Raw genomic sequence first — 12886 nt, 5'->3', positions numbered from 1 at the left:
GTAAGCTGTGTTGCCACAGGCCTAGGATCAGAGAAAAAGTCAGACACAGTCCTTTTCTTCTGAGTTGTGTTTGTGTGTCTCTGGAACAGAAAAAGCATGTCTCACATACCCTTCAAAAAAATCATATTCCCTCTTTTAGTCTAGTTCCAAAATTGCTCCAAGAACTTCAGTTTTCATGCTAGTATTATTTTAAAGTTGTATTTTGGAAAGGAAAGCCTGAGAGAATGTTCCAGCACTGAAGTTTGTTACTTAAGATTAAATAATTAAATGACTATACTTAGTATAGAAATGTTAAGGTTGTATCTTTGAAAACTAGGAGGCAAATCAAACCTCCTTAAGCCTGCTTTAATATTATTAATAGAATTTGATAAACAGAGAAATGTAAGTATGATCTTTAAGCTCCTCTTGTAATTCAGGGTCCTGATTCATGAGCATAGAACACATGGCAGTGGCAAAACTAGAGAGCCTACTTAACTAGGTCAGGGAATTGCTTTTTTGCTAATATTTTTCCTGCAATGCTACACAGACTAATTATTTAGATACATTATGATGCCAATTTGAACAAAGAATGCATTAATGTAAAACAAGTTTCTGGAATATGACTTCATTATGATTTTTTTAAAGATTTAGTTAACATGGTCTACAACACTCCTTAACCAACACTTCCAGGTGGGCTAGGAAAATATGACTTAAGGAAAGGATTGCACAAAAATTTTCCATTCTTGTTTCCACAAATATTGAGAATTAATTTATTCATTTATTTGTTAAACATACTTCCTCAGAACTTTGCAGTCTTTCTACCCTGCCTTCATGTCCAGGGTATGTGTACCTTTGGGTGTGTATATATATGTGTGCAGATTAGGCACATACAGATAAAATTTGCATAGATGACTGATATGTTATCACAGATAGAAACTGTAATGTGGAAGGATCTTAATCCTGCCTTTAACCATTTACTTGTTTTTTCTGTGGAAAACAGAGATTGGAAAAACATCAGTTGCTTTGCCTGTTTTAATTTCATCGGGGTTTTTTGAGGTTGCTTGTTTGGGAGTTTTTTGGGTTTGGGTTTTTTAATGCAAGTAATTATCATTATAACAACTTAAGCATTGTATTTTTTTTCCTTTGGAGTGTGGTAAAGTATGTTTATTCTTCAACTAAAAGTCCAATCTTTGAACAGATCTGGTTTTCATTTAGAAAGAAAAAAAAAGTTGTGTGCTTCCCTCCCATTTCCCTCATCCCAGATTCCTAAGTCTGGATGAGCAATATGAATAACAGGCTCAAATTAAAGTCATCCCCTGAGAGAAATTACCTTAAAAACTGAAAAGATGCCAGAAATACAAAAGAAAACTCACCAGCATACATGCCTAAGACAAAAGTGTGGTTCTATTTCTATTAGTAGTGTGTGCTGATATCAATGTTGGGTATTAATGATATATTAATTTAAAAAATTTAGTCTAATAGTACTGCAAATACAGATGAGAGAAATGTGGAAGTAATTCCTTTGATTTTCCCAGGTCTTTCAGGCTACTTTGTGAGACTTCTAATTACTCCAACATATAATTCTTAAGATTTTAAAGTTCTCACTATTCCTGATCAATAGGGTTTTCCTTTATTATTTCCAGTGTGCAAATAATTCACTGCTCATCCTAGCTGGTTGCTAAGCATCCTTTTCTAGGAAAGGTAGACACCAAGAAAAAACAAGTGAGTTCTCATAGCTTACTCCAGAATTGGAATCGAAATATTTTATTAATTTATTAATGACATGTAATTAATCCACAGTGAACTTTAGACTTGGGATCAATATTGGTAATATAACAGATAAATCACGTTACCAGACCCTTAGAGAGAATTAATAAACAGTTACATATCTCCCGGCCCCCAGAAGCACCTCCTCCCCCCATCCCCTGCACACCCCACGTCCCAGGTAGCTCCTCACTGTCACTGGGCAGTGGCAAATGCTCCCTGCCCTGGCGTGCACCCCTGCAGGTGTCCTCTTTCCAGCCATGGGCTGCTGCCTCACCTGCCACCTGTCCACGCTGCTTCTATACCACTTTTCAGGCTGGATCCCTCTGCATTTCTATTTCTTTTACTGTATTCAACAGAATTTCTCTTCTTCTGGTTAATTCTCTGGATAACCTGGCTGATAGTGGCCTTCCTTTTGTCACATGGTTACAAGAAGGACATTGAGGCACTGAAGCATGTCAGGAGAGGGGCAATGAAGCTGGAAGAGGGTCTGGAACACAAATCTCCTGTGGAGCAGCTGAGAGAACTGGGATTGGGATTGTTTAGCCTGGAGAAACTGAGGCTCAGTGAGACCGTATTGCTCTCTATAACTGCCTGAAAGGTTGTAGAGAGGTGGAAGTTGGTCTTTTCTCCCAACTAACAAGTGTCAGGACAAAGGAAAATGCCCTCAAATTGCACCATTGGCGGTTTAATTTGGATATTAGGAAAAAATGTGCACACAGTACACTCCACAGAGTCACAGTCCTGCCTTAAGAGCTGGGGCTACCTAGATCACCCCATGTGTGGATCATGTGAGCACCCTACAAAGATATTTATGTTACAGCTGCAAATGGTAGAAACATTCCTCTGAGAGAAACCTTAGAATTTATTTCATACAGGCATAATTTTTGTTCAACTTGCATCATTCTGTTAATTTTACCATGCATAACCATACTTTGAGATTGAAGTAATTCACCTGGGTGAAGACAAGGTGGGGAGGTGGTTAAAAGAGACACAGGATGAAACTTAGAGGGATAGCAGTAGAAAAATTCAGGTATCTTAAGACTTTACTGCTTAAATATGATGTGGTTGTCCTTGAATTCTGATAAGTCAAAGAGATATGTGTCATTCCTGTAGGAAAACAGGCCTGGCCTGGTTTAGATATTTTAAACATTTTGGTTGAGACAAGATGGCTTGTCCTGTGTGTAAGTGATTATTTCTGCCCAAAAAATTTGAAAGGAACTTAAATTGATTGTTGTAGACTTACACAACAGTTTAAGACTTCTGAAGTTAGACATGTAAACATGCAGCCTTCTACTGCCTATAACTAGACATCAAAGCAGAAATTACTTGAAAAGTCTGCATCAAAGCATGGTTTCCTGTTGAATTCCACAAAATATTTCCAGCAGAATGCACAGTGGAATTCTATCTCTTTATAGATCATGAGCCAATGAAATAATAATAAAAATGAGCTTTCAACTGAAACAAAGTTCCTCCACAACCCGTTCTAGTTGTGCTGGATCTTTAAAGACTCTCTATACTCCTAAAGCAAAATGAGCACTGATTTCAAGAGGGGGAGAGAGACTGAGCATTTGCTTCACAGATTATCCAAAAGAGTTTTGCTATAGGAACGGATTCTTCTCTGGAGTAAATTGGCCTCTGCCTCTATGCTTGTTATTCTTTACCATTGTTCACCAAACCTGTTCATGAAAATCTCTAATAATGGGTAATCCAGACCCTTCCAGAGATTACTTTTTTCCAATATTTAGGTTTGTAATATTTTTTTAATGTTTGACATTTAATTTTTTTTGTAATATCTAATATAAATCACTTTAGTTGGTCTTATTCCCAAGTGAGATACGGAGAGCAGATTTTTCAAGCCTTCTTTTGTGTGCAGCAATAATTTGCATATTTGATGACAGTTGCCACATTTTCCTTCTGCATACCCTTAAGGCTGTTTTTCCTGTCTATCCTCATCATCATGATTTTCAGACTGTTGATCTTACCTGTTATTTATCACTGGATTTCTCCAGCTGGCCCATAGCTTTCTTGAAACACTTTTCCTGAAACAAATGTTGACTTTAGTTAAAAGCGTTGCCTACATGCTTTTTAACCAGTCTTTCAATTGCTTCTAATGAGGAAGAGTTGAACCAGATTTAAAAGAAAAGACATGGAACTGGTTTTTGTTTAGTTGGTTGCTATTCTGTTTCTTACGAGAACAAAGGTTCTCGTAATATAGGGACTGTAGTGTCAGAAATCCTTAAGATTGATGTTACATATTGGATAAAAAAAGCACATCAGCTTTTTTATCATTACCATGATTATCATTTTATCATTACCATGTCTACATTGCTCTAAAAACTTTAAGGACCTCTACATCACAATTTTTTGTCAAAGGCTTCTGCTCATTGTAGTATCATCTGATGGCAAGAGAAACCTACTTGTTAATTCATTTAATGAGGAAAAGAACACAGAAAATAATTCTCATTTACTTTCAATGCCCGATCTGGCATTGTAGGCACTGGAATCAGGCCCTTGGTCAATGCCTGTAGCCATCGCCTCCATCCTGGAGCAAAGCAAAACAAAAGCATGAGTGAGGCCATGGAGGAGTTGCAATATCGCTGTTCCCTTAAAATTCCCTGGATATTCTCCATCAGACTGATTCCAGGAAATGCCACCTGCAGAATTTTCCTGATTTTCCTGAGAGAAATCTGCCCCACCCACTCCCTCCCACAGCTTCTTGTTGCGCTCTTGCTCCAGAAAGTCGGAACCTGAGGCTGCCAAGAGGAAAAGAAAACCCCAGGATAACTGTGGGCTGAAGGATGATCCCAAAGCACGCAGCCAGGGAGGTTCTGTGGCTCCAGGGGAGAGTGGAAAAGCACCTGGAAGTGGCACAAACCCTTCCAGAGCACCTGGAAGTGGATCAAGCCCTGCCAGAACACATGAGGGTGGAACAAAACCTACCAGGTGCGAGGCCAGGGTCTCCAGTGTGGCACCAGCCCCTGACAGTCATAACTGCAAAAAACCAGAACCAAAATCATCACCTAGACAGAGGAAAATCCAGCCCAAAATGGGGAATAATGGAGTCTCCTGTAAGCCAGAGGCTGGTAGCAGTCAGCAAGGAAGAAAAAGAACATGAAGGGATGATTCCCCCCAGGATCAAGCACAGGTAGCTCCTGAGGAGGGGTCTCTCTCTGTCCCCTCTAAATCTGGCACCATGGAACCTTCCAGAAAAACAGGAACTTAGGCTGGGAGAACATTTTTGGATTCCTCCTGTGAAACTGCCTCAGATGAGTTGGAGAAAAGCATCAGCAGTCAGAGTGAGAGCCTGACAAAGCAGCTGGATGGGAGGAGAGAGGCAGAGGGTGGAAAACACCCGGATGGGGCAGGCGTGTGTACGTGACCTGTGTGGAGACTTACTTAGAAGATGAGCATCAGCTGGACCTGGTGGTTGGGTACCTGAAGGATGTGTACAGGAAGATGGACCAGGAACCCACACCAGATCCTGACGAATGGCATCAGATTAATCTCAAATGTACTTGTACCTGAGGCCATCATCTGTGCCACTGCTGCCATGGATGACAGCGATTATGAGAAGGCAGAAGAGAAGTACATTACATTACATCTGTGGATATTAAAGGACCACCTGTGGGCAAAAGAGAGAGAGAGAGTTGTTTGATAACAAGTTTTGGGAAGTAAAAAGCTCAAGATGGAGCCGGAGCCTCTGGAGAGCTGAGGAGTGGCCGGGGCTGTCCTTGGGCCAGGTGTAAATAACCAGTGGTGATTTGTATAAAAAATGTGGCATTATTTGTAAAGTCTGTGTGTATATTCCCAAATCCTCTGCTCCCAGCCCCAGCTGGCTCTCAACCCTTGCTGCTTCCCATGGCCTCGCCGTGTTCAGGATCCACCAGATCCTCATCCATCAGTGCCCTCCTGGGGGGCTGCCAGAGACCTCCAGTGCTGTGCAGAGCTTCTGCTGCTCCACTGACTTCCACGTGGGTTCTTTTAGCCAAACACCGACTTGAGAAGAGATCTTGGTCTGCTTTGTGGCCAGTGGTGCCTGGTGGCCTCCTTGCTCCTGATAAAACCAGGACGTTCTTGGCAGGGAAGGCTCCTGGGGGGTTCCCCCTTCCTGCCTCATGGGTCTCCAAAGGTGGGAAATCAGATTGGTTCCCAGAGCTGCCACCTGGATCACAAAGATCTGGATTCTTGTTTTGTTATGACAAGTAAAATTCTATGGAGAAGGAATCCAGGTTTGCTTAAACAAAAATATTCCCTTCAGATAAAGCTGTAAGATCCTGTCTGTCTCAGTCTCACATTATTAATCACTGGGAAATGAACTCACAAAAAAAAAGAAAAAAAAAATCCCACCACGTGGCTGAGTAAAACATCTGTGGATATAATGGAGAGACCCTTTTTACATCCTTACCCTGGACTATGCTAGCAGCAATTTAGCTAGCAACAAATGCCAGCTAACTAAATTTTATACACTCTATGGTTCTTCACATTTGTGCATCTGTAAGTTTTCCAGCAGCTTTCTTGTGCCAATGAAGAGGAGAAAAATTTCCAGATATTCTTGCTGCTGCCATGTACGTTCACTGTACTTTTTTCCAACTCAGATCAGAATTTAATATACCAGGACAAGTTAGATTCCAAATATCTATTATGACTTTTAAACCAAGGATTAATGTTATTTAAATGGCTGCTCTTAATGACCTTGGATTCTTATAAAATTTATTATGCTAAATATAGAATTGCCTTGGGATATGATATTGCATATTTCAGAATCTATTTGCACAGATTGGAATGGAGCTTTGAATTGGTGATTATTGGGTAATAATATTTATTATTAAAATATTTGAAATCTGATTTGACAAGTGCCAATGGGAAACTTGTATTCTTGACAAACTTCCATATTTGTAGTTCCTACAATTACAGCAAAAATTCTAATGTAAAGGCTTATCTCTTTTCATTAGGTGAAACTGGAACAGAGCAAATAATAAAAATACAGCCATGCATGCATGTTCTAAATTGTAAATAAAATTCTCTTCTTCTTCAGTCATAGCTTTCTGCATTCCCTTCACTGAGTATTATCATACAAGGGTTTACTAGCAGATTGTTCCCTCAGAGAGTTCATTTAAATGAAATATATTCATAGACATTTGCAAACACAATTATTTGAACCAAAACAGAAAAGTTGAGCTGATTCACTTCTGGAACAAAATACCTTATGTGCTTCATGGAATTCAATCAAAAGTAACCAATGACATTCAAAACTCCGATATTGATTATTCTCAATTATTTCTCCCTAAACAATCTAAAAATAAGAGGTCTGTGAGATTATTGTGTGAATAGCAATTCAACTAGCAAAAAATATAAGAAAATTATAAAGGGTAAGTAATGCACAAGATGGACATGGAGAAAGAATAATTTATACGGAAAGGTTATGAAATACAGAACTCAGAAAACACCATTTGAAATTAAGAATAGATTTCAGAGTTGGAAAAGAAATGGATGGAATTGATTTATGAAGCATGGAAATATATAAATTTGTTTAGAATGTGGAATCAGTTACATTATTCAGGTCTAGTATGTTTATTACTTTAACCCATCATTCTCTGCTTCAGTGCTCAGAGTGACAACATATTAAAAAAATATCCCCATTCTGTTGTTTCACTCAGGAAATTTGTATACTGGAAATGTATTCCCGATGCTGGAAGAATAAAATATTTACTTGCGAATAAAGTACATATAATGCCACTTTGAAGCAAAATTTGCTGATCAGGTAGAGGTTTATTAGATTTTTGATGTGGGTAACATTTTTCTCTAGGACAATAACTATCTGGCAACAATCAAGGGTTTATTTTTCTGTAGTCACTGTTACATGTGAGATCTCTTTGTCAGATCTCTATAGGCTCAGGATGCAGAATACAGCAACAGATCCCTTTTATTTTATTCTGCTTAATGGTGTGATTTATTTAAAAATAAAAGTGTTTAAAGCTCCAGGCATTCTGGGAAGTCATTGTATCAGGTGCTGTTCATTAATCCTCACAGCAGATTAAAGTTGGTGGATGTATGTAACTGATGGAGTGAACTGGAACTGTCTGTGTAAAGAGCAAAACAGACCACAAACAGTAATAAAGCCCCGGACTTTTGGTGTAACCTGTTAAAGTAGGTAATAGCTAGGGATCTTTGCTATATTGAAATAGTCTTGAACTCACACTTTGTAATAAAAAGAGGTATTTTAGTGTTTAACGTCTGACTTTCCTTCAAATGAAATATATTTTAGTTTTTTATCCTTTCCTGTGCCCATGAATTACAAAGGCCTAAAATAAAAGCTGACTTTAAAATGTAAATTGGCAGATACAGTGTTACACAAATCAGTGTGTATCACATGTTTTGAGGTAAAATTATGAAGAGTGGTAAGGCCAGAATTAGAGAAGCAACTTAATATTCAGCCTCAGTGAATGAGTTAATTTGGCAACTAGTTAACAGCTCTGCAGATTACCAAGATCAGGATGGACATTCACACAGCTAAACTCAAGTCTGGATGTGAACCTGCTTTGCTAAACTTTCACATCAGTAGAAAAATGTGTTGCATAAGTTGTGGTTCATACAGGCAAACTTGTATGGTTTTGTAAGAGGATTTACTTCATGTTGAAAGAGTAACAGTATTTGAGATGATGTCTCTCATACCCTCAGTTTCAAAGCACTTTTCTCTGAACACCTGTGTGTCTGCTTCTGAACAGACTTCTAAGATGTTGTCCAAGCTTTTATCCAGTCTGTATCATCTCTGGTTTTCAGTCCCAACTGTCTGTTATAATCCACTAACTTAGAAGGAGCATAGGGATTAACTTCCTTTGCTCCCCCATGCTCTTTTGAGGAGATAACTTTAACTGATGATACCATTCTCTATCCTAGACCTTTTTCTGGGAGAGGAGAGGACAAGGAATAAAGATCAAGTAGGAGAAGGTCACTGATTCCCCAGATTCAAATTTACAGGGACTTTTGAGGTTCTTTTAATATAGATATTAGTTTCTGACTTCTCTTGGAGGCACAAATCTCAAGATGGGTAGTATCCTTCTCTATCCACTGAACTACCTATCAACCAGGGTACATGTAATGGAATTATTACACTAAAGGACAACATTTTTTATATAGCTGCTGTGAAGAAAGACTGCAGATTGGTGCTGCAGTGCCAGTGTTACTTAGAGACTGTGTCATTATGTTACTTAGGAAATTAGGTGAAACCATACAGCTGCATATAGGTTTCAACTCTTAAAACCAATTACTGATTGGTAAAGGAATATAATCCCAGACATGACTCTTAATAGTGTATGAATTTTTCACTGAAGTGTCCTAATACTGATAAATTATCCCATGTGAAACAGGCTTCATGTTCTTCAAAACTTGGCTAATAATAAGTCAGACTTATTGGTTAAAGTGTTAAAAAAAAGTTCAAAATTTCTCTGGGTCTAACATTTGTAGTTCAGAATGTCTCAATTTTAAAATTATTATATGTTAATCCTTTTTTTTCTTCAATGAAGAAACATTAGAATATACAGATATTAAAATGCCTATACTTCAAATATTTTTGATATATACATATAAAACTATTGTTATAACATAAAAATATAATACTACAGTATTATAAGAGGAATGAGACTCCTGGAGAGAAGAGTAGACAGATATTAAACATACATCCTACACTAAGATACTACACTGAATCTGAGATTATCCTTCCCTTAACAGCTATTTAAAAGCAGTTATTTTTAAGATTACCCTTCAAAAGCCTTTTTTGAAGGGTAATCTTAAAAACTTCATAAGGAGTTGATTGAAGCTGAAGTAGTTATGGAACAACTACCACTGCTAGAAAAGAAGTATAATGAATCAAAGGAGTGACAGCCACAGCTCAAGCCAAGCCACAATTAGGATTCTTAAACAATTATTTTAATTTTAAAAATTGTCTTAATTTGAGAACTTAAAAACTCTTAGTTGTTCAGGGAAGGAATGCTTAACATTTTCTGAAATTTGACCCATGAGTTTTGCAAATTTATCTACATTATATTAAACTAATTCTCCCTCTCTGTATTTTTCATGCCTACAATAATTTTCCTAAACAGGATGGTGAACAGCCTGGAAGGGACATGTTATATGGAGCGGCTGAGTGTGGTTCTCCTGCGGTCACAGAGCAGTGGAATGCCACCTAGAAAAGCTGCCTGAGTGACCAGAGGAGCACACAGGAGACGCTGCTCCTGAGCCTCTGCCAAGGCTTCTCAGGTGGCGGCGAGTGCAGTGGCGTGGGTGACACTGCAGCAGCTCACCACGAGGATAACAAGGCAAAGGACTGAAAGCGAGGACAATCAGAGGACGCTCGTTTGCACTCCAAAGAAGATTAATTCCACGAACAGGACAGGAACGAGTGACAAAGAAAAGGGGTTTGGCTAGGGTTCTTAAAGGGAGCCACTCTAAGGGGTGGGAACATCACACAACCAATGGGAAAACACTTGGGGAGGAAAATGGAACCTGAGAAAACCAGTGGAGTTAACACAGGGGAGGGGAGAAGCCTTAAGAACAAATCAACTGTTAGAAGCAGGGTGATTGACATAGAACATTCTGGAATAAAATGGGTGGATCTGGGTTGACAGAGAGGAGTGGGGGGCAGCACAACTTGGATTGACAGGGCCATACAAGGAAAGGAGAGGAGGAACAGGGAGATGGACACACTGAGTGATGGCCAAGTGGCAGGAAAACTTAGGAGTCAACAACTTGGGAGAAATCATCATGAGGGGATAAAAAGGGGGATACATGGACTGAACCATCATACCTAACTAACGTTGAATGACTAACTTTTACAATAAAACAACAGCAAAACTTATAAAAACACACTGCCACAGCTGAGGTCACTTGGTTTGTCCAGCCTGGAGAAGAGGAGACTGAGGGGACACCTCATTGTGGTCTTCAATGTCCTCACAAGAGAAAGCAGAGGGCCAAGAACCAATCTCTTCACTTTATGCCCAGTGACAGGACTCAAGGAAATGCCATGAGTTTATGTCAGGGGAGGTTTAGGTTAGATACCATGACAAGGTTCTTCACCTGGCTGCCCAGGGAAGCAGTCACAGCACCAAGCTTGACAGGGTCCAAAAAGAGTTCAGACAGTGCCCTAAGACATATGGTGTGATTCTTAGGGAACCTTGTGCATGGCCAGGACTGAATGATCCTGATGGTTCCCACCGAGCTCAGAATATTCTATGATTCTATGATTCTACAAAGATTTTTTCAATAGAGCAGTATATTGTAATCGCTGAACTGAGAGTCTGGAAGCAAAGGCAAAAAATCTTGAAATTGAAAAAGAAATTTTAAGGAATAGTAAGTCCATTAAGATGCTCCTCCATTGAATTTAAAATTAGAATGCCAATTAATTGAGACTGATATTGGGCCATAATGAATAGAACACTATTCACTGAAGAGTATTCACTATTCATTACTGCAGATTCATGCTGAAGATGATAGAGCATGACCAAAGAGCTAATGTTTGTTCTGAATAAAGCAATATCTCAGCTGATCAGTAAACATTGAGAACTGTCTCATATTTCTGTTGCTTAATGCAACATTTTATTCTTTGAGTTATATTTTGCTCACTACTATGAGCAGAAAATGGTGTGTAGAACTGTCTTTATACCCAAAGTGGTCTTTCACACTGTTTGGTTTTCAGCCTCTCAAAATAGATAAACTAGAAGATAGTTCTGCAAATAAATTCCAAGTTACAGTATGAAATTATCAATTAATAATTTTCTCAAGTAACTTCAAAATAATTTCAAAAAAAAGACAACTAGATATATATGTTTGCTATATGAGCTCATTAGGCCTTAAAAAAAAAAAAAGAAAAATACATCATAAATGTGGACACAATGAAATTAATTTACACATAAACCTGCTATATTTAAATGTCTGCACCATGAGAAGCAGTTTTCTTTATTTGTCCTGTGTTATATCTGTGTATTTGAGCAAGGCTAACTAATTTTTCTCTTCGCAGTCTTATTTTTGGGAATGTACTTTGCTGAACTTGCATAACACCACACACAATCAATACTTTCCAAGACTGAAGGCATCTTGTTTCTCTGAAGCAGTATTAGAAGACTGTAGGTAATTCTGTTGGGAGTCTGCCACTCTGTGACTAAAAGTGTTCTTAGAGGTTTTCATTTTTCCTGGAAGGATTTATAGTTCTGTTCTTCAATCAAAATGGAATGTCTTCAGTATCTTAAATGTTATCCATCTTAAAAAGTGTATTTTTCAACTAAATTGTAGCAAATCTTAAGGTAACTTAAAATTTCTGAGTAGGCAAATAGATTGCATAAGATGCTATTGATGATTTACAAAGCCAAGTATTAAGTTTTTCTCTTGTAAAGTTTTCTTAATGATTATTAATGGGTAGTAATTTATAGTTAAGACAACAGTACTAACTCTCATAAATGAAGGTAGATAATAGTTTTGTGGACTACATTTTAAAATAATTGTTCCAGCACCTTCTGGCTTTTGTCTAATAGATTAAGATTTTCACCTCAGAAGCAGGGTAGAGACGGGAGGCATTTCACAATTTTGTGTAATTATGACCACTTTAGAGAGAGTATTAAGAAATTTTAATATCCCCAAATATTTAGGCTTACATATTTTGGTCCAAAATTTTGCATTTTTCTATAATGGTTGAACAGGAGTAACGGTTTTGCTCATCCCTGTCTCTGCATGCAGGTCTTGGCTCAACCTGCCAAGTGCTTTCTTGCTCTGTTTCCTGAGTGCAGTGATTGTGTTCATGCTAACTTTCAAAAAGATTAAAGAAATTTATCTGTTTCTCTGATCACAACATAAAGTTTGAAAAGTGATATGAGTCTTCTATAGAGCTGCAAAAGGTGAAAAAACATTCAGAGTATGTGCATCACAATTTTCTGAAACTTCATCTCCTAATAGTTGGGATAAACCATTCTTCTTTGCTGCTTTTACTGAGAGTATGAAAAGAATGGAGAATACTAACAAGGACTTTCTAGACTTCTAAAAAGATAAATCATGCTGAATGAATCACTGTCAGAACACAATTTGACTCTCTATTTTCTTTTTGACTGTTTCCTTTTTCTTTTTTAAACCGATATTAATGATTATTCTTGTGAGT

General features: G+C 38.0%; 1 pseudogene; it reads left to right on the top strand.

Moving 5' to 3' along the window:
- Positions 1 to 2911: 2911 nt before the first annotated feature.
- LOC129046633 (uncharacterized) lies at positions 2912 to 5125 on the top strand (annotated as a pseudogene).
- Positions 5126 to 12886: the final 7761 nt, after the last annotated feature.

Source organism: Molothrus ater, chromosome 3 (genome assembly GCF_012460135.2).
Source record: "Molothrus ater isolate BHLD 08-10-18 breed brown headed cowbird chromosome 3, BPBGC_Mater_1.1, whole genome shotgun sequence".
Taxonomy (NCBI): Eukaryota; Metazoa; Chordata; class Aves; order Passeriformes; family Icteridae; genus Molothrus; species Molothrus ater.
The sequence above is the reverse complement of the archived record's forward strand: the minus strand, read 5'-3'. Positions and strand labels throughout refer to the sequence as shown.